This window comes from Macaca thibetana, chromosome 6 (genome assembly GCF_024542745.1).
Source record: "Macaca thibetana thibetana isolate TM-01 chromosome 6, ASM2454274v1, whole genome shotgun sequence".
NCBI lineage: Eukaryota > Metazoa > Chordata > Mammalia > Primates > Cercopithecidae > Macaca > Macaca thibetana.
Genome location: NC_065583.1, coordinates 79486549 through 79512853, shown reverse-complemented (window position 1 = coordinate 79512853; position 26305 = coordinate 79486549).

Genomic DNA, 26305 nt, shown 5'->3' with positions numbered 1-26305 from the left:
GCCATAGCACTCCAGCCTGGGTGACAAAGCTAGACTGTCTCAAAAAAAAAAAAAAAAAAAAGAAAAAGATGTTATTTAGAGATATTGACTACAGAGAGAATGGTGCAACACAGAAGTCTCTAGAGGAAGGGTATTCAAATAACCTACAAAAAAACTTCATGTAAAAGACAGTACTTCATGCAAAAGACAGTCAAAATTTAGCCATCTATCATATAGGGCCCAATGATAGCCAGGTTAAATAAACCCCAGGCAAGAAATAATTTACCAGTGTTCTCTCTAATCTGCTCTCCTCTTGTTCTCTGATGATGGAGGAGCCAAAAAGACCAGAATGAGCTAGTGGAGAGGAAGAATAACAAGGGCTAAAGGACACACCATGCTTTTCACCCCATTATTAGTCTAACTATCCTAGGAGTTGGGCAGGGGGCAATTTGAATTAGCTGAGAGATTAAAATTTTGATTTAGATTGGACAGAATATTTTGATAATGAAACTATTTTAATTGTCGAAAGACAAAAACATTTGAACAGCTGAAAGGATGAGACTGTTGTAACAGCTGAAAAATCACTGGAAGTACATGAGATATTTTTGCAATATTGGCAAGAGAAATGGGAGATCTGGGAAACTGAATTGTGAAAGCAACATCGGAAAATAAATGAAAAGCAATTTCCATATCGTTTTATGCTGAGACCAGGTCATTCTACAAACCAGACACATAAATAAAGAAAATAAAAGCAGAGGTCATCTTATTGAAGTAAAAACGGTATTCTCAGTCTCAGCTGCTCATCCCTTTCTTACAAAGGTCTCTGATCATCATCCCCTGGGCTGTAAGAAATATACATTTAAAACCACCTGTGTCAATAGTCCTCAGTACTCAGCACAGACTAGCACCAGTCTCTTATAAAGTTTTTACTGGTTCAAGAGGAAAAGAGAAAAAAAAATAAGGAAGATAGAGTACATTCTTTTTTTTAATATTAAATTTAAATCTCTACAATGCATTCTAACTAATAAATGACAATTATTTTAGATAATGATGAAATGAGAGAGTAGACAGAAGATTTTGTTGTTTTTTTGTACAGAATACTTCTCAGAAAAAATTAAAATTTGGCATCCCTATGTCTAATACTATACATTTTATATTTATTTCTAAAAGTCCACTCCTTAAGCCTAAAATCCTCTAGCTAACATTTTTCTATTATCATTTTACTGATTTAATATAGAGAAAATATTTTTAAATTTTGTATTACAAAACAAAAAAAAGCAAGCATTGAGCAATGCTATAAGTTTCAATAGTAATAGAAACAGATTATTTTATATTTCCAGTAGATGATCCTGAGGTTCAATCTCCCTGTGAAGCAAACTTATGTTCACTATATTTATCTCCTTTTCCATAAGATTCCCTGATCTTTACCCAACCCCTGAGTTGAACTATCTTCTAGTACCACATTACAAAATGATCTGTAGCACATTTATGCTCCACGTCTACATCTAAGGTAATCAATGAATGGAATGAGTACTGAAATATCATATTTAGAGTAATCAGTTCTCATTCAAAGAAAAGCATTTCACTTCAAGGAAAAACTCTGATTGAAAATACCTTTGTCACTTTCCTGTTACATATTGCATCTTACCCTCAATTCCCATATACAATAGCATTATTTTTCTATACATGCACATAGCTATTCAAGCTACATTGCTGATTATCAACAAATAAACCAAATTATTCAGTGCTGAATGAGTCAATTTCAAGAATGAACACCAAGAGCTACTCCTCTAATTTTTATTTCCAACAGTACTTTACTTTATAACCCAGTCACTTGTGCTAAAATAACTTGTTCATGGAGCTGCAGAAAGGAATGTGGAAATCTAAAAAGAATTTTCAATTTATTGGAAATCTGTAAATTCATACTTTTTCATCTAATCCTCTTGTCCCTTTTGTGCCATGAGTACCTCACGCACTGTGCCTTGTTTCTTAATATTTTCCTAATGGAGATGCTTTTATTCCCCACCATTCCACTACAATGTCCACCTTGAATAGCCAATTCAAAACTTCTTTTAATAAGCTGTCTATATCATTCATCCATTGATGGATACTTAGGTTGTTTCCATATCTTGGTTATTATGGGTTATTATGAATAATGCTGCAATAAGTGTGTGAGTGCAGATATCTCTTTGACATACTAATTTCTTTCTTTTGAATATATACCCAATGATGAGTCTGCTAGATCATATGTTAGTTCTACTTTTAGTTTTTTTTTTTTTTTTTTTTTTTTTTTTTTTTTTTTTGAGACGGAGTCTCGCTTCTGTCGCCCAGGCTGGAGTGCAGTGGCCGGATCTCAGCTCACTGTAAGCTCTGCCTCCCGGGTTTAGGCGATTCTCCTGCCTCAGCCTCTGCAGTAGCTGGGACTACAGGCGCCTGCCACCTCGCCCGGCTAGTTTTTTTTGTATTTTTTAGTAGAGACTACGTTTAGTTTTTTTATGAACTTCCATGTTGTTGTCCATAATGACTACACCAATGTATAGTCCTACCAAAAATGTGCAAGGGTTCCATTTCTTCCACATCCTTGCCAACCCTTTTTATCTTTCTTCTTTTTGATAATGACAATTCTAACAGATGTAACATGATAACTCATTGTGGTTTTAATTCGAATTTCCATGATAATTACCAATGTTGTACTTTTTGTATATATCTGTAGGCCATTTTTATGTCCTCTTTGGAGGAATGTCTGTTCAGATTATTTCCCATTTTTAATATGGTTATTTATTTTCTTGGTAAGTTGTATGAGTTCCTTATGTATTTTGAAATTTACTCCTTATCAGATATATAGTTTGCAAATATTTTCTCCCATTCTGTAGGTTGTCTCTTCACTCTGTTGTTTTCTTGGATATGAAGAACCTTTTTGGTTTCATTTAATTCCATTTGTATATTTTTACTTTTGCTATCTATGCTTCTGGGATAGTATCCAAAAAAATCATTGCCCAGACCAATGTCATGGAAATTTCCCTCTGCATTGTCTTCTATTAGCTTTACAGTTTCAGATCCCACATTTAAGTCTTTAATCCATTTTGAGTTGATTTTTAAATGGTATAAGATGAATGCCTAATACATTCTTCTGCATGTAGATATCCAGTTTTCTCAAAACCATTTGTTAAAAAGACTGTCTTTTGCCCATGGTATATTCTTGGCATCTTTATAAAAAATCAGTTAAGTGTAAATGGGTGAATTTGTTTCTGGGCTCTCTGTTCTCTTCCATTTGTCTATTTGTCTGGTTTTGTGCCAGTGCCATACTTCTTTGATTACTATAGTTTTGTAGTATATTTTGAAATCAGACAATGTGATGGTTTTAGCTTTGTTGATTGTTTCTCAAGATTGCTTTGACTATTCAGGGACTTTAGTGATTCCATATAAATTTTTAGATTCTTTTTTATATTTCTGTGAAAACAATGCCATTGGATTTTGGATACAGATTGCATGACTTTGTAGTTTGCTTTGGGTAGTATGACTATATTGATAATTTTTTTTTCAATCCATGGATATGGGTTATCTTTCAATTTTTTAATCTTTCAATTTTTTCATCAGTGTTTCATATTTTTCATTATAGAAAGTTAAGTTTATTTATAAGTATCCTATTCTTTTTAATGCTATTGTAAATAGAATTGTTTTGTTGACTTCCTTTTGAGTGGCGCATTGCAAATGTAAAGAAATGTTACCGATTTTTGTATGCTCACTTTGTATTCTGCAATTTAACTGAATTCATTAATTAGTTCTACTAGTTTTTTTATACACTCTTTGGGGTTTTCTACTTAGGATCATGTCATCTGTGAACAGAAACAAGTTTACTTCTTCATTTCTGATTTGTATAACTTTAATGTATTTATCTTGCTTAATTACTCTGGCTACAACTTCCAGTATTATGTTGATTAGAAATGCTGAAAATAAGCATGCTTGCATTGGTTTGACTGTTAGAGAAAAAGCTGTCAGTTTTTTACCATTGAATGTAATGTTTTCTGTAAGATTTTTACGTATGGCCTTTATTATTTTCAGGTAAGCTCCTTCAATACCAAATTTGTTGACAGTTTTTAATCACAAAACGGTGTTCAATTTTGCCAAATTTTTTTTTTGCATCTATTGAAATGATTATGTGATTTTTATCCTTTATCCTATTAATGTGGTATATTAGATTAATTGATTTGTGTATGTTGAACCATCCTTACATTCCAGGGATAAATCCCACTTAGTCATGGTACATGATACTTTTAATGTGCTATTATATTTGGTTTGCTGATATTCTGTTGAGAGTTTTGCATCTATGTTCTCTGGAGATATTGGCCTGTAGTTTTTTTTTTTTAAATTGTAGTGTCTTTATCCTTGCTTTGGTATTAGAGTGACGCTGACCTCATTAAGTGAGTTCTGACCTCTTCCATTTTTTGAAATTGTTTAAAGTATTGGTATTAATTCTTTATTAAATATTTAGTATGAATCACCCATGAAGCCATCTTGTCTTGGACTTTTCTTTCTTGGAGGTTTTTGGCTTACTGATACTGCCTCTTGTGTTGTTAAATGTTCCTTGACAGATGAATGGACAAAGAAAATGTGGAGATATATACATATATGGACAAATAGGTAGATATATACACAATGCGTATACAGTATATATACAATATATATCTGTGTGTGTATATATGTATATATGTACATATATATGTGTTTATATACATATATATACACACACACACACACAAACACACACACATACAAAATGAAACATTATTCAGCCTTAAAGAAAGGAAATCCTGTCATTTGGAGCAAAATGAAGAAACGTAAAGGACATTATGCTAAATGAAATAAGCCAGACCCAAAGAACAAATACTACAGGATTTCTCTTATGTCAGGAAATTAACATAGTCAGCTCAGAAGCAGAGACTAGAATGAGGCTTACCAGGGCCAGGGAGAATAGGGAATTAGGGAATTATTGGTCAGAGGGTACAGAGTTTTAGTTATGTGAGATGAATAAGTCCTACAGACCTTACTGTGTAGCATAATACATATAGATAACAATACTTCATTGCATACTTCAGGATGTATGAAGCACATAGATCTTATATTAAATGTTCTTATCACAAAAAAAGGGAGAAAGGAAACTTTTAGAGATAATGGTTATGTTTATGGCATTGTTTATGGTGATGTTTTCACTGGTGTATACTCACCTTCAAACTCATCAAGATGAATGCAGAAAATACATACAACTGTTTTGTATGTCAATCATGCCTCAATAAAGTTTTTTTAAATAAAAATGTTTTAAAGTTTTCTCTATTCCAGTGTTCACTTACTTTCTTTAATTCCTCGGTACATAATAGTCTATGTCATATATATATATATGCAAAAGTATATATATACATACACACACTTAATCATATACTTTTGCATTGAGTTTGTGAATTATCTCCACAAAAGTGAGGGAAAGTTTTCTTTTAGTTTGATTTGGTTTTGGTTTTGAACAAAAGATGAGACTTGTTTTAGCTTCAATCAGTCTGCCAGGATTTAGACTTTCCCTATGCCAATGTTACATCTATGGCTTTAGATGAGTCATTTGACCTTTCTGAATCTCAGTTTTCTTATCTATAAAATGGTAATGAAAACAATTCCTATTTCTTAGGTTTGTTAAGAGGTTTATATGAGCAAAGCCACTAAAATATAGCAGAGTGCCTGCCATATTGCAATCATCCCCAAAATGCTCCTCCTTTGTTATCTCCCTCTCCTTGTATTAATTGTTATTATTTGACCCAAGAGGTCTAATACAATATTGATGACTTAAGAGTTATTCAATAATTACTCAATTCTACATTTAAAAATAGTCTAAACATATTTTACAAATACATTCAATCTTTGCTTCTCCCATTAGCACCACTACCATTATCCCATGTCCACTTTGGATTGAATTTGAGCCCAGTTTTTATTAAATTCATTCTGGTACTATGAGTTTACATTTCTCATCACTCTCAATGAAAATCTCAATCTGCTTTCCTTTCCCTCTTCAAAAATACAAAAGTTGTTAGAAATGTGTGCCAGTTACTAATGTATTGTCTCTCAGCTCCAAATTTACCTTTTTACTTCTTCAGTAAAAATAAGTATCAGTCCTCTAAACATTTTTCCTTTGCCAGCAGGCACTGAAGCTTTAACAAATACAGCACTGGTGAGTGATTTCAGCAGGAAAAGGTTCTGCTACCTGGTTCCTGTGTGCTCCCTTAGCAGACACCTGCATCACACACCTGTGCCCGGGTTTTGTAGTACAGAGGCCAGAGCACTCAGTGGTCAGTAGTTTCCTTAACACTCACCATGGGAAGTTTTTAGTAGAGTGCATCAAAAGTGTTCATTCCTTATGAACAGCATCTCCATGCACTTTCAGTGCAGGTTTCCAGCAAGTTCTGCCAGCGTGGATCCACAATGGATTATCTGTCGTCCAGTGATCCATCGCTGTGCCATCTCTATCAGGGTCTGGACTCATCCTTGGGGAAAGGAGGAATGTGGGAGCTCTCTTGGGTGCTCTCTCTTAGCCTTAAGTTAATGACCATCCTTGTATGTGCTCTTCTTACATTCTTTGGCTTCTTTAATTCTTACTACCAAATCTCTCATTACTTCACTCCATTATTATATATAGTTTATTTATATAACTTTCCCTCTTCAAATTATTGTGTCCTTTTTCTCTTCTGTTGGACCCAAGCTGATCTAGAGTTCATCATAGTTTTATGGTTTTACTTAGCAACATATTCCAGACCTTTATCACATTTTCAATGATATACTTAATGACAGGTATTAGATACTATGTGGACTCTTTTTATACAATCAATTTTTTTTTAAACGCCAGTAAGGAAGAAATAGCAATTCTTCAAAATAAAAATGGTAAACAGCATAGAAGTATTTTAATTCTCAAGTATGTAGCTGTAGGGAAAGGAAAATAATTTTTTCCAACCCTCAAATGTTCTTAGTTGGAATGGACCCCTGTAACAAAAAACAGATTAACAAGAGAAAAACAAACAGAAGTTTATTAACATGTATATTGCACATACACACAGGAAACATCCAGGGAATGAGTAGTTCTCAAAGAAGTGGCTTTGAATTCCAGTTTATATCACTACTTCAACAAAGAATTTTAAATTTTTTTTAAAAGTGACAAGACAAAGGAAAGGACTTTGAGTCTATAGGGGCAGCAACTAGTGGAAGGCAAATAACTAGCAGAGAAAGGCTAGTTAGTAAAGCTTGCCATATTGGTTTCCCTTGTGCCATTTTAAAGCCAATAATGGTCTAAAGTCGTCTTCAGTGGTTAACCTTTGTTCTCCCTGGTAGAAGCGGAAGCAGGCTACCTTGGTCTTTGTAAAGTTATGTCCTGCTTTTAAAACAAGGAGAGGAGGGGCAGAGAGCTTTCCTGCATATGCCGTTTCTTAATTGCCCTCAGTGTAACAATTCTTTGTAGGTGGGGGTGATATATTCTGGTCTCCCACATAGTTCATTCAGTCAAAAGATAAAATAGCCACCGGAAGAAGCCATTTATTTTTTCAACATATAATCAATTGTATTTTTTTAAAAAATTAGCAGCATATTTTAATTAGAAGGAGTTGAAAGCTTAACAGCTCCAAGTGATAAGATATAGTTACCGAATTCTAATCAACCTGAGCATTAGAATTAGATGCAAGGGCAAATTAATCCAAAAACGAGTGAGCTTCCTGGGTACAAAAAGAAAAGAATGAAGAGGAAGAGCGGGAAAAGGAGAAGGTAGAAGAGAAAAGGTAGAAGAGAAAAAGCAGAAGGAGGAAGAGGAGAAAAATAAAGAGAATTGGGTGTCATTTCCTCAGCAAGACAACTGCTATCTGCTGATATAGCCATCTCTGTCTCAGTGCTCCTTGGTATCACTTTCTTGTTTTTCTCAATTTATTCAAAAGTCCTTTCAAGTAGCATTTCTTATTCTAACAATACATAATGCAAATCTCTTTTCTGAAACAAAGTTTTGAAATAAAATTATGTAAGAATAAAACACCTGTTTTCTTTTTTCTTTTTTTTTTTGTATGTTCAATTTAAGAAAGCAGCAGGCTTTAGGCATGAGTAGCATTGTTTTCCCTTCTCCATCTATCATTTGTCAGATCAGCTCTACTAGAAGTATATTCTTTTGTTTCCAGGATGAGAGTGGAACTCATTGGCCTTAATGCAATCAAGTCATCTTTCTTCTTTATCAAGAACCCTTCTGAGTCCCAGGAAACTGCCAAGTAGCTGCTGTCAGGAGCAGATGCTATTAAGGTTAGAAAACAAAGTTAAAATGGGAAGGGGATGATTCAATCTTCTCTTGGGGGAACTGTGTTTACCTTTTTCCAGAAACAGAGCAGCTCTAGTAAATATGCAATAAAAAAGGCAAGCCTGAAAGGACCCCAGAATATGCAGTTTTATATTGAAACAGATTTGTCAACTTATTACCTATTAGAGTGTTCACATAGTTTTGAATATTCACTATCAAATGCCTTTTAAATTCAGCAGTGAATTCTGCTGCCGTGCAGATGATCTCAGTTATTATAAGAAAGGACATGCACACATATACATACAACAGGCAATATCAAAATGATAATGATTGCATTCCAAAGATACCTATTTGTTTACGGCCTCAAAGTTTAAATCTCTTTAGTACCCTGAGATATAGTACTACATAAAAAAGCATTAGCATTTAATGACCCTTTCATACTAAACAGGAAGAAAATAATAGGTACTACAGAAGGAAAGAAAAAATATTTTAAAAGCCTTTTTGCTCACTTTACTCTGACACATATGCTTTCAAACAGTAAAAATGTACCTGTATAAGCACAATAATAATACGATTCTCATTATTTTGGGAAATGTTACTGACAAAGTGGAAATATCCTCCAGGAAATGTGATGGTTAACTTATTCTCCTGTGCAATGTGCACTAAAGATTCTGGTACAAATATTGAAAAACATAAGTCATAAACATGGAAAATGTCCTAAAACAGATGTTAATTTCATACTCAAACTTTTACTCTAAAACTATACCTCAAGAAGAATAATTTAAACAGCACAACTATCTTCTGCACATGGCGTTTTTACCTAACCTTGAAAAATAAGTGAGTCTTTTCACTCTACAAGACAAGCCCACGGATGGCATATGTTGTTTATCTTAATGGATTTATTCAAATACATTTTAAATTTTCTCTACCTAATGAATATACTAATGCCAAGTTACCACACACAGAGTACTTACACTTAACAAAGCCAACTGTTACTATGATTAAATATTTTGTCAGAAAACATGGAATTATATTTTAGCAGAAGTTCAAAATCATCAAAATCACTTTAGCAATACAAAGTATGCATTGTCAATCCTTAGTTTACTGGGTTTTTATTGCTATTTTTCTCCTCTGCATTTTGATGCTGGAGTTCCTTCATTAATATTCATGAAGATTGTTTCCAAATCTTAATTGCCCACTCAGATACCTGACAATAAAACAGAAGGATCAAGTCAGGTTACTTATTAGTCAGGCTCAAATGGAATATGGTTTACTCTAATGTGTCATAACTGTAAATAAAGGCAAGTATCTTTTATAGGTCTATCAAAATCCAAAATGTTGTATGAGCTACACTGATTGATTTATCAAATATTTATAAGCACCTTCTATGTATTAAATTGCAAAGCTAGGTACTGATGATACTAAAATGAATAATGCATTTCCGTTTTTATTTTGTATGTCTTTAAATAAATGAACAGACTGGTAGCCATGACTGGCATGTAAATAGATAACAGTAACCATACTGTTAGTAAAATATATCCCAGAGCAGGCATGGGGTGGAGAGTATCTACCTGCTCACAAAGCAGATAACTGAATTGGGCTTTCAGGTATATACAGAAGTTCACCAGGCAACAAACAAGATTCTAAGTCACAAAAACAATAGGTAAAAAACAAAAATCATGAAAACAACTTGAAAAAGTAAAGGGATTGCCAGAGGTTAGGTAGACATGACAGGAGTTTTTGAAGGCAAGTGATGAGATGCAGGACATGAGGTGAGAGAAAGAGAGTCAAAGACATCATGGAGGCTCTGAAAAGGAAACTGCCCTTTATCCATAGGACTACCAGTCAATCACTCGGCATCAGTGGAAATCAGATAAGCATTTTAAGATCAGCTAATTCAGACTTCACAGTGTTTACAATAGAATGAAGAAGATGAAGAAGAGCAGATCAGAAGCTGTTCCTATCAACCAAGTGCAAGATGTTGAGGGAATAAACTGGGACACTGGCTGATATCAAATAGGCAACACGTGAAAGAACATAAACGCAAACAAATTCCCACCTTGGGATCCCAAGATTACACACATGTGAACCTGAGGGGAACAAAGGGAGATAAAATAAAAACAAACAAAAAACAATTCCTGGGAGTTCAGAGAAAGTATGACCATAATACCGAATATATATAAAAAAAAGTTTCATTGGTCCTTAAAGTTAGTATAAGCCCCTGATGCAAACTACCATATAAAAAAATGTGCATACTAACATTCCAGAAAATGTTAATTTTCTGGAAATGGTCGGTCATTTATTTCTAGTTGCCTCTGTTATTCATTCCACAATTAAAATCAAATTTCTTTCAAATCCACAATGCAATATAATAGAAAACATATTAGAAGAAAACGCTATTACTCTTGAGATTTTCAATTGGTAAACAATTCATTCAAAAATAACCCACATAAGTATAAAACAGTGTTTTCTACATTTTCTACCTATAATGTACTAGGTTGTTTAAATGACAATATAAAAATATTAAATATTCCTCAAGTTATAGCATCGTGTTTTCATATTCACCTTTCTCGTTCATTTATTGGCAAAGAAGAAAGGATTACTTAAAGGAGTTATAGAATTTGAAGGCTATTTGATTTTCTTTCATCTTTTATGTTATAATACAGAAATCATTTAAACAAGCTAATCTGTAATGGAAACTGCCAATAAAGATTCAAGCGGTTTAGCTATCGGGTTACAGAAATTTAAAAGCTACCAACCAAAGCTAAATATCCAGTTTAAGAGAATTCACAGCTTTTTTTTTTTTTTTTTTTGAATTAGACTTTTTGTTTATTTTGTCTTGCTCAGAAACATGATATAACTCTCTATTTTTCGGGTTACTTTAAGTTGTAGGGAAATGTTAAAAGGTTTGTTACATATGTATACTTGTGCCATGTTGCTGTACCAACCATCAAGCATTTACATCAGGTATAATCCAATGCAATCCCTCCCCCTCCCCCCCCCCTCCCCATGATAGGCCCCGGTGTGTGATGTTAAGAGTCCGAGTGATCTCATTGTTCAGTTCCCACTATGAGTGATGCTCTTATCTTGTAATCGAAATCACGCGAGGGCTATTTACTAAGAAATGAAAATGAATGTCTTGTGAGCTGAGTTAAATACAATTATAAGTCCGCATTTCTGAAACCGAAAAAGTATCTCTTTGTGCCAGTGCCCTTAATCAGAGTGTAGACAAGACAACTACAAATAGCTCATATATTGTAGGGAAATAATCTGTACATGACACCAATGTAAACATTATTTATTTTCTAAATGATGTCACTCTTGAAGGCTTATTTTTTAATCATTGCTCACAGTAGCTTACCCTTGGAAGATCTAATATTCACAGATGTTTTAAATATTTCATTGTTCTAATATTCAAATGATGAAAAGGTTTTTCTACCAATGTGACACTCACTACCACCACCCTCTCTGAATTTTTTGTATTCTTGTTTTATATTTTGAGGCGAGTAGCTGAATTTGGTTAAAATGTATTGAGGCTTGGGCATGGGCTGAAGAACCACCTGCTGGGTACTATGCTTACTGCCTGCCTGATGGGATCGTTAGGACCCCAAGACTCAGCATCACTCAATTTACCCATGCAACAAACCTGCATGTGTACGCTCTAATCGGTAATAAAAGTTGAAATTAAAAAAGATATAGAGAGATAGTGGGTTGAGAGAGGGCTATTCTTGAATTATTTTTGTACAAATCCCCATAAGTTCACATTAGAAACTCTCCAAAGAAAACTTGTACATAACTGGAAAATTCTAAAGTCTGGCAAGATATCCCTTAACTATATTAGCATAGAAAATCTACTATTGTGTAATTATAAAAGTTTAAGGTTTTACTCAGGTATGTTTGTTATTTTCTAGCAAAATAACAACTTCTAGTATTTTCCTTAAACATATTTAAAAGAATTTGACTTGATTTAACTGATCATAGAGTCTAATAAGTAGCAACAGACTATAGGTTTACCAAAAAACAGACTTTCGAGTTTTTCTACTGAGAAAAAAAATGAATGAAAAGCTCTTCTCCCCTTTTTTAACAAGGGAGAAACTTAGAGATCAGAGGATAACATCTGTGGGTGATGACATGGGATCATCCATTTCATATTTACTTTTCTAGAAACATTTCCATCTTACGTGAAGGCCCTTTGGATGAGAATCTACCCAAGAAGGTATCAAAAGTTTATCAGTGCCAGAATTACATTTTAACAACATGGAGAGCAATGATAAGTTCGTGCAAAGAATTTATTTCCCTTATGTACAGCTTCACTTGTTTTACTCTAGAATAAATTTGAAGAAGAATATATGTTGCATTTCAGGCTTGTTTGCTCTTTAGAAAGTAGGAAACGAGCCAAAGACTTGTTGGTTATGATTTAGAACTAGAATTGGAACAATCACCATGTTTCTACCTCTTTAATGGAGTCAGCTGAATCCTCAACTGACTCCTCAGCCAGAAAAAGCTTTAACATCAGGGTAAAGCTTGGTATATTAGGATATTCACAGAGATACATAACTCAGGAGCATCTTTCTTACATGAGAAGGAGTAGAGTTTCCTGAGTGAGAAAGGTGATGGTATAGAGAGGTGGAGGGAGAAGGGTCCATTGAATTAAGTAGGCGGAGTGAGCAGTCAGAGTTAAATTACAGTGTAAAATCCAAGGCTGTCTTGTCCCTTGCCTCTTTCTCTTACAAGGAAATCATATTTATCAGTTCAGCTCCGTCTTCTGTAATGCTTAAGTTGCTTCACTAATCGCTGAGTAAAGAGTGCCCAGCATGCAGTGGAGCTCACTGTGGAGTCAGACTAGGGAAGATAATACAATGTCATGTACTGAATGATAGCACCCATTTCCTACTGAACTGGTGAGGCTCACTTGGACCACTAGGCAATGTAGACTAGACACCAGCAGGACACTCCCCAATTACAAAAGCCCATGATTCTCTTCATCTTTCCCAATGACCTACAGTGTATCAGGAAACAACCTACCCGGTCCTTGACTGGCCATAGGTCAGAAAAGATAGAGATTGGTCCTCCTGAATTATTTACATCTGTCTGGAAAATAGAAACACTATTTTTACCCTTAGCATCCTTCTTCATCTCTCTGAGAGGCAAGCATTTAAGAAAAAAGCGGTGAGAAAAATGAGAAGCTAATTTTTTCTAAACTCTAGTAAAATATTTTTTCTGAGATGCTACATGCAATCAACAAGTATCCAATGATTTTTTAATACATCCAGCATGTGCCAGACCATGTGCAGAGATATAAGGGAATATAAAATATTACAGCCACTTAGAATCTACTTAAGCAGTCTAGACACATATGGCATGATTAGAAAATATGGCAAAATACATAACCAAATGTTAAATTCTATAAGAATTCAGAACTAGTAAGCAAAGCTTTTAATGCTTGCAATGGTGTGGAAAGACTTTCTATAGAAGGTAAGACTTGAGGAAAATCTAAAAGAAAATGCATATAAAGAATATAAGTATCCTACTACCTATTCTCCAAAAATAATGAGAGAGAGATAGGATTGACCTCACTTTTTCACCACGCCATAATTCAAAATCATTTCTTTCTTATATAAGCAAGCCAGGGAAACAGAGCCTCAGGTAAAAATTCCACTCTGCAAAGTCTCTATATAAACTCCTACACATCTCTAGGAAATATATGACCCCTTTTCTTTTAAGCAGAAGAGTCAGTAGGATTTTCTTACCTTTGACACACAAAACGCTGAACTTTAATTTATCTATCTCTTATCCTTGCGGTGGAGGAAAGAATAAAATTATTTTGTGTGGAAACTGGGATTTATTATAAAGTTCTATCTTGTGCTATGACTCTGCGCTTTACATATCCTTTCTTTTATTTTTCAAAATAATTTTAACAAATAGATGTTACTATTCCTGTTTTGTTGATGATGAAATTGAAGTTGCAAGGGGTTAAGGAACCCTGGATAAAATAAAGATTCTTTTCTCTTACACTCCAGTGCTTATACTCTTCCTTTTATCTCATGTTTTCATTATAAAGAACAAAAATCTTGGGGATAGTGGGATAGTTTTACAAATACCCTACCTTTCTGAGAAGGGAAATAACAGTACTCATTAGAAAAACTTTTATGAGAAATATTCCTTGCATGTAACTCCCCCTGAGATCATGGCCCCTTCCAGATTCTTCCCTATCCCCTTCTGGATTCCATGGCCCAAATCCAGATCACATACTTACACACTCCCAACGTTCAATGACAGCTAAGTAGACATGGGGGTTGTCCTCCCTTCCTAGATACATAAAGCTATTGGCATAAAGCTATCCAAGTAGAATTACTCATAAGTGTTCTATTTAAAAATGTGTTTGTTCAAATATGTATAGAAAATACTTGTTAAACAATGCTAAAAGTATTTAAATGAATGGTTTCTCTGATTCTTTAACAAGCTAATGTGTAATGTGATACTGCTAAAAAGACAAACATTATGTAGTAGTTCCCAAATGCATTTTACCCTCGAATTCTGTTTCAGGGGTGGACAATGGAGGATACCTTATATCTATTAACAGCTAGAGAAAATATTAGTACTTTCTGAAACCTAGTTTTGGGGATATAATCCTAGGAAAGGAATTGGAAGGCATAAATGTCCATTCTAAGTATTACGGAAGGATCTGACACTGGAAATGAGTCTGAAAAACAAAATGAAGATCAACTGAGTGAGGTAAACTCTTTTTTACTGAGTTGTATCTTCATGATTTGGAAGAAATTAGCCTAATCCTAGATAGTTCTTTAGGGTCTGACTGACCACTAATAACTAATGGAGCTAAAATCAGGACGGACCAGCCCATGATTCAACTGCAGAGTATTGAGAGAAGATACTATTGAAAACAATTATCACTGGCTGGATGAGATGAAAGAAAGACAGTTTCAGCTGTAAATCTCAAGTCATGCTAAAGGGTTGTGGTACATGCCATAAGAAAGAGTAGATATTTTGCCAAAGATAGGCAAAGAAGAAGCTGGTGTGGATTCAGTAGTCATGACAAGAAGATCCTGGATAAAGAACCAGAATCCACCAATCTCTTTGAGTCGAAAACAGAGAGCAAACATTGTACAGGATCTTTACTGCACATGACGTATTGGGAGAAGGCATGAGGTATAAACCCCTTGGGTATGGCTAAACTGAGGCTAGATAGATCAACCCTCTCCTAACAAATTCAAGAATTGGGAGATGCTCACTGTGGCTCCTGTGGAAACCTTAGCATCATGATATCCCTGATTGCCACGACATTACTAATTACCTAGAGAGTGATGGCTAATTTTTTACCTAAACTGATCTCCCACTAGAACTTATGCAAGGGGAAGTGGCTACAAGTCTCTGGTGTGGAAATTTTTCACATTTCTAATTGGGAACTCAGTATAATATATGCTAACTTCCCAGAAAAGAAACTTGATGATTGAGTAAGTCAGTTGACACTAAACTTATACTTGTATTTTTTAAATCTAGGACAAAAAATTAAAAGTTAAACACATTTAAATTTACACTAAATTAGTTATTAAAATACATTTAAACCCCCAACACTTCACTTGCAGTAACAAGAAGCATCTCTCCTTTAAATTTACATTGTCTCTTTCTCTGATTATTTTTCTCCTACCTTCTACAGCTAGATATGCAACTGAAGAGAAAAGCCAACCTTTCAGCCATATCTGAACGCTTTAGAACCACAAAATTTAATGTATCACTGAATATGAAATAAAAAGACATAATAGAATAATAACTAGTGCTGAAGTCCTGGAAAATTAACTCTAGAATAACCTACACATAGTCTTGGAATTAACATAATAAACCTTATTATATTTTTCTTCTGAATTGAATTCTTCCACATACTTTTTAGCCACCTGACTAATTAAATAAAAAATGGTCTTATTTTAGTAATGAGTATCTGCAGCATGGAGAGACTGACTAACCTCAATCATGAACCAGGTAAATCAGAAGGGATTAAATTCATGTTGTTATATCAGTCTTTAATCACAAAGATAATGGGTGGCAAAGCCTAGCTAGCTATGCACCAAACAGTTTATCTTTTTCTCTTGGGCACACAGCTAGTTCATATTTACCAGGTTTCTTTGTTGTGAGTGTAGCCACAAGTTCAAGTCTTAGAGAATGGAATATAGGCAGGAAAAATGTACACCACCTCCAGGCCTAGCCTATAAAATCCTTGTCATGAAATCTTTCATTTACTTTTCCCATCTACTACCTCTTTCCCAGACACAAAAAATAAGAAGTACCATATTATTGCTTCAAACCATTGAAATTGGAGGACTTTTTATTATTTCATATCTTTTCATAAATTAGCATGCCCTGATAATACAGAAAAAAATACTTGTGATATTGTAATAAAAAATAAATGTTTCAAGCCACAGTTCCCTCATTGGCTGCTAGGATTCAAATTAACTTCTGTCTTTCCTAATGTTGACATCTTTATAGACCAAAATGGAATATGGCTCCACTGCTATTGGCCTTTCATAGGTCAAGTGATGCAAAGTTGGATCCTGGAAATGAAAACTTAGAATCAATATGTTGACCTCTGCTATCCAATTTATGATTCAGGGATAATAAACATTTTAAAATGTCATAAAGAACCTTATGAATCAGGTGCTTTTTATTTTCGTCTTCTGATTTCCAGAGTAATATCTCAGTACAATTGTGATTACTTTTCTGTGTAAATGTGGCTTCACCTTTGAATGTCCTATTTTAAAAATATATTTATAACTTTTTAAAAATATATACAGAAAAATCAGTTGACAGTAAAATATCAATAAATGCATAATATTCAAAAATGGAAAGTTGTCTCTCAAAATGATATGGATATGAGTACATTCTTCTTTGGGGGAGTTAGGACTGCTGCATGATACACAGGCATATTTTACATTCTTTTTGAAAATGTGTCTTTTGGCTTTATGTCAATTAGATAATAAGGTGGTCCGGCTTAAAATTATAAGCTCAAATTGAATTTAGCAAAACTTAATTGTCATAGTGTCTTTATGGAATCCATATCTTAGCATAAACTGCAACAGAGTTGAGAAGGATCTATTCCAAATTGCTACAGATTTTAAAAAATAATGTTGTAATTATTTTCTGTATGAGTCTATTCATCTACCTGGGAGGGTGAGGCAGGAAAATTGCTTAAACCGGGGAGATAGAGGTTGCAGTGAGCCGAGATCACACCACTGCACTCCAGCCTGGGTGACAGAGTAAGACTCCATCTCAGAAAAAAAAAAAAAAAAGAAAAGAAAAGAAAGAAACCCAACCAAAAGACAGCAACTTCAAAGACTGAAGGAACATCACCCCACAGATAGGAGAAAAAAACAGTACAAGAACTCTGGCAACTCGAAAAGCCAGAGTGTCATGTTACCTCCAAACAACTGCCTTAGTTCCCCAGCAATAGTTGTTAAATAAGCTGAATTGGCTGAAATGAAAGAAATAGAATGCAGAATATGGGTAAGAACTAAGATCATCAAGATTCAGTAGACAGTCTAAACCCAATCCAAAGATTTTAAGGAAAAAAAGAAAAAACACTACAGAAGATGAAATACAAAATGGTCATTAGAAGAAAGAACCAAACTGATCTGGTACAGCTGAAAAACTCATTTCAAGTATTTCAGAATACAACTGCAAGTATTAACAGCATGCTCATCCAAGCTGAGGAAAGAATCTCAGAGCTCAAAGACTAGCTCTCTGAAATAACTAAGTCAGACAAAAATAAAGAAAAAACAAAGAAGAATGAACAAAACCTTTGAGAAATATGGGATTACGTAAAGAAATGAAATCTATGACTCACTGGTGTCCCTGAAGGAGAGGGAAAGCAAGCAATTTGAAAAACGTATTTCAGGATATCATACATGAAGATATCCTCAACTTTGCTAAAGAGGCCAATGTTAAAATTCAGGAAATGTGGAGGACCTTTGTGAAATACTACACAAGAAGATCATCCCCAAGATACACAGACATCAGATTCTCCAAGGTTGAAATAAAAGAAAAAATGGTAAAGGCAGCTAGAGAAAAGGGGCAGGAAACCTATACAAAAAAAAAAAAAAAAAAAACCCAGAAGACGAAAAGCAGAACGCTCAGTAGAAACTCTACAAATCAGAAGAGATTGGGGGCCTATATTTATAATTATTAAAAAAAAGAATTTCGAACCAAAAATTTCATATCCAGTCAAACTAAGCTTCATAAGTGAAGGAGAAATAAGATTCTTTTCATATAAGCAAATTTTAAGGAAACTCATGACCACCAGGCCTGCCGTATCAGAAATTCTGAAGGGAGCACTAAATATGGAAAAGAAAAGCATTACCAGTCACTACACAAACACACACACACAAGCTAGAAAACTTACAAGAACTGGATAAATTTCTTGAAGAATAGTGAAACTATACAACAACCACACAAATAAGTCTGCATAATAACCAGTTAACAACACAATGACACGATCAAATCCACTTGTACCAATACCAACCTTGAATGAAAATGGACGAATGTCCCAATTAAAAGGCACAGAGTGAAAAGTTGGATAAAGGAGCAAGACCCAGTGGTATACTGTCTTCAAGAGACTCATTTCACATGCAATGACACCCATAGGTTCAAAGTAAAGGGATAGAGAAAAAAATCTACCAAGCGAACAGAAAACAGAAAAAAAAAAAAAAAAAAAAAAAAAAGAAGCAGGGGTTCCTAGCCTAATTTCAGACAAAACAGGCTTTAAACCAACAAAGATCAAAAAAGTCAAAGAAGGGAATTACATAATGGTAAATAACTCAACAAAAAGACTTAAGAATCTTAAATAAATATGCACCCAACACAGGAGCACCGAGATTCATAAAGCAAGTTCTTAGAGACCTATAAAGAGACTTGGAAAACCACACAATAATAGTGGGAGACTTCAACATACTACAGACAGTATTAGACAGATAATCAAGACAGAAAACTAACAAAAATATTCAGCACCTGAACTTGACACTTAACTGAATGGACCTAATGGACATCTACAGAACTCTCCATCCCCAAAAAATAGCATATACATTCTTCTCATCTGCACATGGCACATACTTGAAAATCAACTATACAATCAGACATACAATACTCAGCAAATTCAAAGAAACAAATTATACCCACCACACTCTTGGACTACTGCAAATAAAAATAAAAATAAATACTGAGAAAATCTGATGGTTTTTAAAACCATCAAATCTCTTGAGATCCATTCACTATCACAAGAACAGCACGGAAAAGATTTGCCCCCATGATTCAATTACCTCCCACTGAGTGCCTCCCACAATATGTGGGAATTAAAGATGAGATTTGGGTGGGGACACAGCCAAACCATATTACAACCTGAAAAAGGCCAGGACCACATGGATTCACAGCCAAATACTACTAGATGTATAAAGAAGATCTGGTACCATTTCTACTAAAACTATTACAAAAAGTTGAATAGGAGGGACTCCCTAATTCATTCTATAAGGCCAGCATTATTCTTATACCAAAATGTTGCAGAGACACAACAAAAAAAGAAAACTTCAGGTCAATGTCCTTGATGAAAATAGATGCTAAAATTCTCAACAAGAAGCTAGCAAACCTAATCTAGCATCACATCAAAATGCTAACCACCTAATAATCAAGAAGGCTTTATTTCTGGGATACAGGTTTTGTTCAACATAAACAAATCAAAAAATGTGATTCGGCCGGGCGCGGTGGCTCACGCCTGTAATCCCAGAACTTTGGGAGGCCGAGGCCGGCGGATCACAAGGTCAGGAGATAGAGACCACGGTGAAACCCCGTCTCTACTAAAAATACAAAAAAAAAAAAAAAAAAAAAAAAAAAAAAAAAATTACCCAGGCGCTGTGGCAGGCGCCTGTAGTCCCAGCTACTCGGGAGGCTGAGGCAGGAGAATGGCGTGAACCCGGGAGGCAGAGCTTGCAGTGAGCCGAGATCTTGCCACTGCATTCCAGTCTGGGTGACAGAGCAAGACTCCGTCTCAAAAAAAAAAAAAAAAAAAAAAAAAAAAAAAAAAAAAAAAAAATGTGATTCATCACATAAACGGAACTAAAAATAAAAGCGCATGATCATCTCAAAAGATGCCGAAAAGGCTTTGGTTAAAATTCAACATTGCTTCATGTTAAAACTCTCAGCAAACTAGGTATTGAAGCTACATGCTTCAAAATAATAAGAACCGTCTGTGACAAACTCACACCCAACATTATACTGAATGGGCAAAAGCTGGAAGCATTCCTCTTGAAAGCTGGAACCAGATAAGGATGCCCTCTATCACCATTTCTATTCAATATAATACTGGAAGTCCTGACCAGAGCCCTCCAACAAGAGAAAGAAATAAAAGGCATCCAAATAGGAAGAGATGAATGCAAACAATTCCAGTTTGCAGACAATATGATTCCATACCTAAAAATCCCTATAGTCTCTGCCCAAAAGCTCCTCGATCTGATAAACTACTTCAGCAATGTTTCCAGATACAAAATCACTGTACCAAAATCAGTAGCATTCCTATACACCAAAAATATCCAATCTGAGAACCAAATCAAGAATATAATCCCATTCATAATAGCTACAAAAAGAATAAAATATCTAGAAATACAGCTAACCAAAGAGGTGAAAGTTACCTGTAACTAGAATTTTAAAACAGTGCTGAAAGAAATCAGAGAAGACACAAATAAATGGAAAAACATTCCATGCTCATGGATAGGAAGAATCAATATTGTTAAAATGTTGGCCATACTGCCAAAAGCAATTTATGGATTGAATGCTGTGCCTATTAAACTACCAATGACCTTCTCCACAGAAATGGAAGAAATGATTTTAAAATTCATATAAACAAAAAAAGAGCTCAAATAGCAGAGGCAACCCTAAGCACAAAGTTGGAAACATCACATTACCTGCCTTCAAACTATACTACAAATTTACAGTAACCAACACAGCAAGATACTGGTACAAAAACAGACACATAGACCAATGGAACAGAACAGAAAGTCCAGAAATAATGCTGCACACCTACAACCTTTGATCTTGAAGAAAGCTAACAAAACCCAGCAATTGATAAAGCACCCTATTCAATCAAGGATGCTGGAATAACTGGATAGCCATACACAGAAGGCTGAAATTGGATCCCTTCTTTACACCATATACAAAAATCAACTCAAGATGGATTAAAGATTTTATAAAACCTAAAACTACACAAAAAAACCCTGGAAGATAACCTAGGAAATTCCATTCTGGTCATAGGCCCTGGTAAAGATTTCATGATAAAAATGCCAAAAGCAATTGCAAAAAAAACAAAACTTAGTAAATTATATCTAATTAAGCTAAAGAGCTTCTGCACAGCAAAAGAAACTATCAACGGAGTAAACAGACAATCTGTGGAATAAGGGAAAATATTGGCAAGCTATGCATCTGACAAAGGTCTAATAATCAAAATCTATAAAAAACTTAAATCAACAAGCAAAAATCAAGCAATCCCATTAAAAATGGGCAAAGGACAGAAACAGACACTTCTTTTTTTGTTGTTTTTTGTTTTGTTTTGTTTTGTTTTGTTTTGTTTTGTTTTGTTTGAGACGGCTTCTTGTTCTGTTGCCCAAGCTGGAGTGCAGTGGCGCGATCTTGGCTTCCTGTGACCTCCACCTCCTGGGTTCAAGCAATTCTTCTGCCTCAGCCTCCCAAGTAGCTGGGATTATAGGCATGCACTACCACGCCCGGCTAATTTTTGTGTTTTTAGTAGAAACAAGGTTTCACCACATTGGCCAGGCTGAAACAGATACATTTCAATGTAAAACATACACACAGCCAAGAAGCATATGAAAAAATGTTCATCACCACTAATCATTAGAGAAATGCAAACCTAAATCACAATGAGATACCATTTCATACCAGTGATAACGGCTACTTTTAAAAAGTTAAAAAATAACAGATGCTGATGAGGTTATGGAGCAAAAGGAACTCTTATTGATTGCTGATGAAAATGTAAACTAGTTCAGCCATTGTGGAAAGCAGTGTGGCGATTTCTCAAAGAACTCAAACCAGTATTACTATTTGACTCAGAAATCTCATTATTGGTTATATATCCCCCAAAATATAAATTGCTCTACCATATAGACACATGCATGCTTATGTTCATTGCAGCCCTATTCACAATAGCAAAGACATGGAAACAACATGAATGTCCATCAATCGTAAACTGAATAAAGGAAACATGGTACATATACACCATGGAATATTACACAGCCATAAAAAAGAACAAGATCATGTCCTTTGCGACAACATGGATGGAGCTGGAGGTCATAATCCTAAGTGAACTAACAGGAACAGAATAATAAATACTGCATGTTCTTACTATAAATGTGAGCTAATTATTGAGTAAACATGGACAGAAACAAGGGAAACACAGGCATTAGGGCCTACTTGAAGATGGAGGTTACTATGCTTATTACCTGAGTGGTGAAATAATCTGTACACCAAAGCCCCGTGACACACAATTTACCTATATAACAAACCTGCATATGTACCCCTGAACCTAAAATAAAAGTTTTTTAAAAAATAGTAAAAGCTAGAGCAAAGCAAAAACTTTTAGTTCGACATATTCCCTAAATTTCAAATATCAAAGCCAGAAGCTGATTTGTGATATTCCTGAAGGATGTTTAATGCTGGAAAAGATTCAGGCTAAGTTAGAAGTTGTTTCCTTTTAAGTTTATAAGCTCTCATCACATATAGTTTTAAATTAATGAGATCTCAAGAAAAAGAACAACAGAAAATGATAGAGAAGGGAAGAAACTCTAATCCTCTCAATGAACATGGACTCCATTGCAAGCATGAGTAGAGAAATGTAAAATATTGTTCTCTCAGTTGTTCTCAATTCCAATGTACTTCTCTCACTGTAAGCACCTTATCAGGATGAGTATTGAAAGATATAAAGTTGCAAAAAGCAGCTACTTATTTAATGGGCAAAACAAAACAGTGATCTGTTCAAACCTAGAGTCAAAAATATTTTTGTTAAACTCTGCTGCAATTTGTGAGGAAATCGAAGAATTTTTCAAAGTAATTTTCATTGAATTTGAATTACACCTTCTCCATTTTGGAATTTAAATCACGTGTAAAGTATGACTTCACCCAATTTTATGAAATAATTTTTAAAACTAATTTCCTAACTAATCACTTCTTGTTCTAGCCTTGGCCCTTTCCAACTGAACCTTGAAGAGCTACTAAAGTGGTATTTCTAAAATGAAAATCTGATCTTCTCTCTCCCCTGATTACAATATTTCCAATGAAGTTGTATTACATAGAACAAATGCCAAGTTATTTAGTTTGGTGTAAAAGTTTCTCCCTAATTTGACCTTTAATGTTTATTTTCATAGCATCACACCAACTATTCCAAGATAATACTTAATACTTCCGCCAAACAAAACACCTTATATCTTTACACCTTCCTTCCTGCCTGCAAAAGTGTAATTCATCTTTCAAAACTCACCTCAGGTATTGCCTTGATTAAGAAGTCTTCCATGAGCCCTAAACCAAATTAAATTGTACTCTTATCTGTGTTTCTTTTATATTTTGCATGCTTATAATCTTGCATTTTTTTATCCTTGTCCTCTGTTTACTGGATTGTGAACTTCTTAAAAGTGAAAATTATAATGTTTCTTTACTGTTTCAGTGCCTGGTATAATGCTTGATTTATTAAAGATGATCTGTAAATCCTTTAAAAATGAATCCATAAGGCGTTGTTCCATTAGCACCTCACTAGCCTAATGCTTTAAAACTAGGTTTTCATATATTTGGAACAATTCTCAATTACATTTCTTATGCATTGAGAGTTTATTTTCTCCCAGTCTTTGCAAAATGGAGAGGGACCCTGCCAAGATATGACATTGCTGAAACTTACCTTCCTAGTTAAGGAGAATCTTGCCACAATTTCTATATCTTTTTATTTAGCCCTACGAGCCTTTTATCTTGTCTAAATTTTATCCACATTAATCAAATATAATATGAAATTATTATAAAATTTATTACAATAGAGAACTTTCTCTGCTCACTGAATCATACATATTAACCATACATCCAGAATGAATCGACATCTGGGAAAAACATGGACTATTAAAGCCTGAATGACAAGGATCTTCATATCTACTGGTAAATTCTGGGAGGATATGAAATGTGCAATTTTGATTACATATGTAAACTTGGTGTATAAACCTGAAATTATCCATCTTTCCTGTATAACGTAGCCAACTATGTTGGCAAATGCTCTTTTTCCACTAGATAGACTGCTCTTCATGTTATCTCAGGACAATTTCATTGATTTCAGCTATGAAAACCATAGCATATCAATTATTAAAGTATATTCTGAAGTATTTTTAACATTTACCACATATATGATTAAATATCAGTATAAACTCATGTGGGCTGGACTTGTTGTCTTACCGCCTTGGTGTAAAGGTGTGTTTTGCTCACTCTTATTTTCCCATCCATCTTAATTTACCTTAGACTCAAGTACTGGGGTGAGGAGGAGGGAAAGAAGGAACACTATCTATTTGTATGAATGCCTATGGAAAGTTTTCTTTTATCTTCATATTGATCTCACCATTGATTTAGACTCATTGGCAGGCACAAAGTTATAAGCAACTACTGTAAGCAAAAATTAATGTCTTCAAGATGAACTATAAATCTCCCAACCCCACCCACAAACTTCCACTCAAGACACACATCTCAGTCTCACAAAGTATCCCTTTGGTGTATACACCTCCTTGCCCTGGTTCTGTGGTGAACCTCAGAAATCCCACTGCTATTATGTCACTTGACATGGCCTCAGCATGGTGAAATTAACCTTTTATAGCCCTCGAGATGAAGAACTTAAGGGGTAGCTTTTATGTTCTCTTTACCTGGCCTATTTTCACATATACTACCCTACTATCATTCCCTAGTGCTTTTTCTCCAGATTCAGGGTGTGGGGCATATGGACAAATCTAGTGACTAAGCAGCCATGCAACAGAGAAAAGACCTCAGTCTCCCATTTTTTCACATACACAAACTTTTATGAACAGATCTTTCCCCACCTCATCCCTTTAATTGTGGAGAAGAGAACCAATAGAGTACCTTTTTCTCTTTCTTAAAAGAGAGAGAAGGGGATGGGTGTTTAATTCCTTGAACACTGTCCACTCCATAAAGGTGATCTGCCTTACCTTCCAGTCCTACTGCTAAATGCTCATGGTAAAAACAAAACAAACCAAACCAAAACAAAACAAAGAAGTAATTTTGGCTTATTTTACAACTGAGACATCAACTCATTCCAAAAGTTGAGTCTTCTTTAAAACAGCCTTTGAAGAATTTAGTAACTGCTTTCATCAGGCATTTCTGCTGCATTCTCCAGGCACTTTGGTAATCTAAGTAACTCACATTATTACAAGACATTCACATAAAGTAGACATATTCTATAAATAATAAAATGTGAGTTTAACTATTCACACTGAACACTGTATGTATATACTCTTTTGGCAAAGGAGATACTTTACCACAATGTTTACAAGTCGTGTAGCCTTCTAAATTCCTATTGTAATTTGGTTTTGAAAGTAGATGGGTTTATCAACATGGCTTCAATACAGTAGTTGTGTATCCAGGGAAAAGTAACGATGCTACTGAAACAGCAGTTAGAATTTATTGCATATTGAATATTCTCACAAATTCTATTACATACAAAATCTATCATAGAATTGCATGAAAAGGAAAACAATTAGTAACTAGAAATGTAATTTTGACAGAATATGAGCCATGTCTCTATTGAAAAGCAGTAATATCAAGCATGTGTCAGTATTACAGACTTGTTTCAAATCAAGAAAGAGACTGAGGGATAGACAGCTATTCGCCATTCACCATGATTTACGCTAACAAATTAAGTGCCTAGGAGCTATGGTTTTACAGAAGCTCAGAATGAGGCACAATAACAAATTTATAGTCACTCTT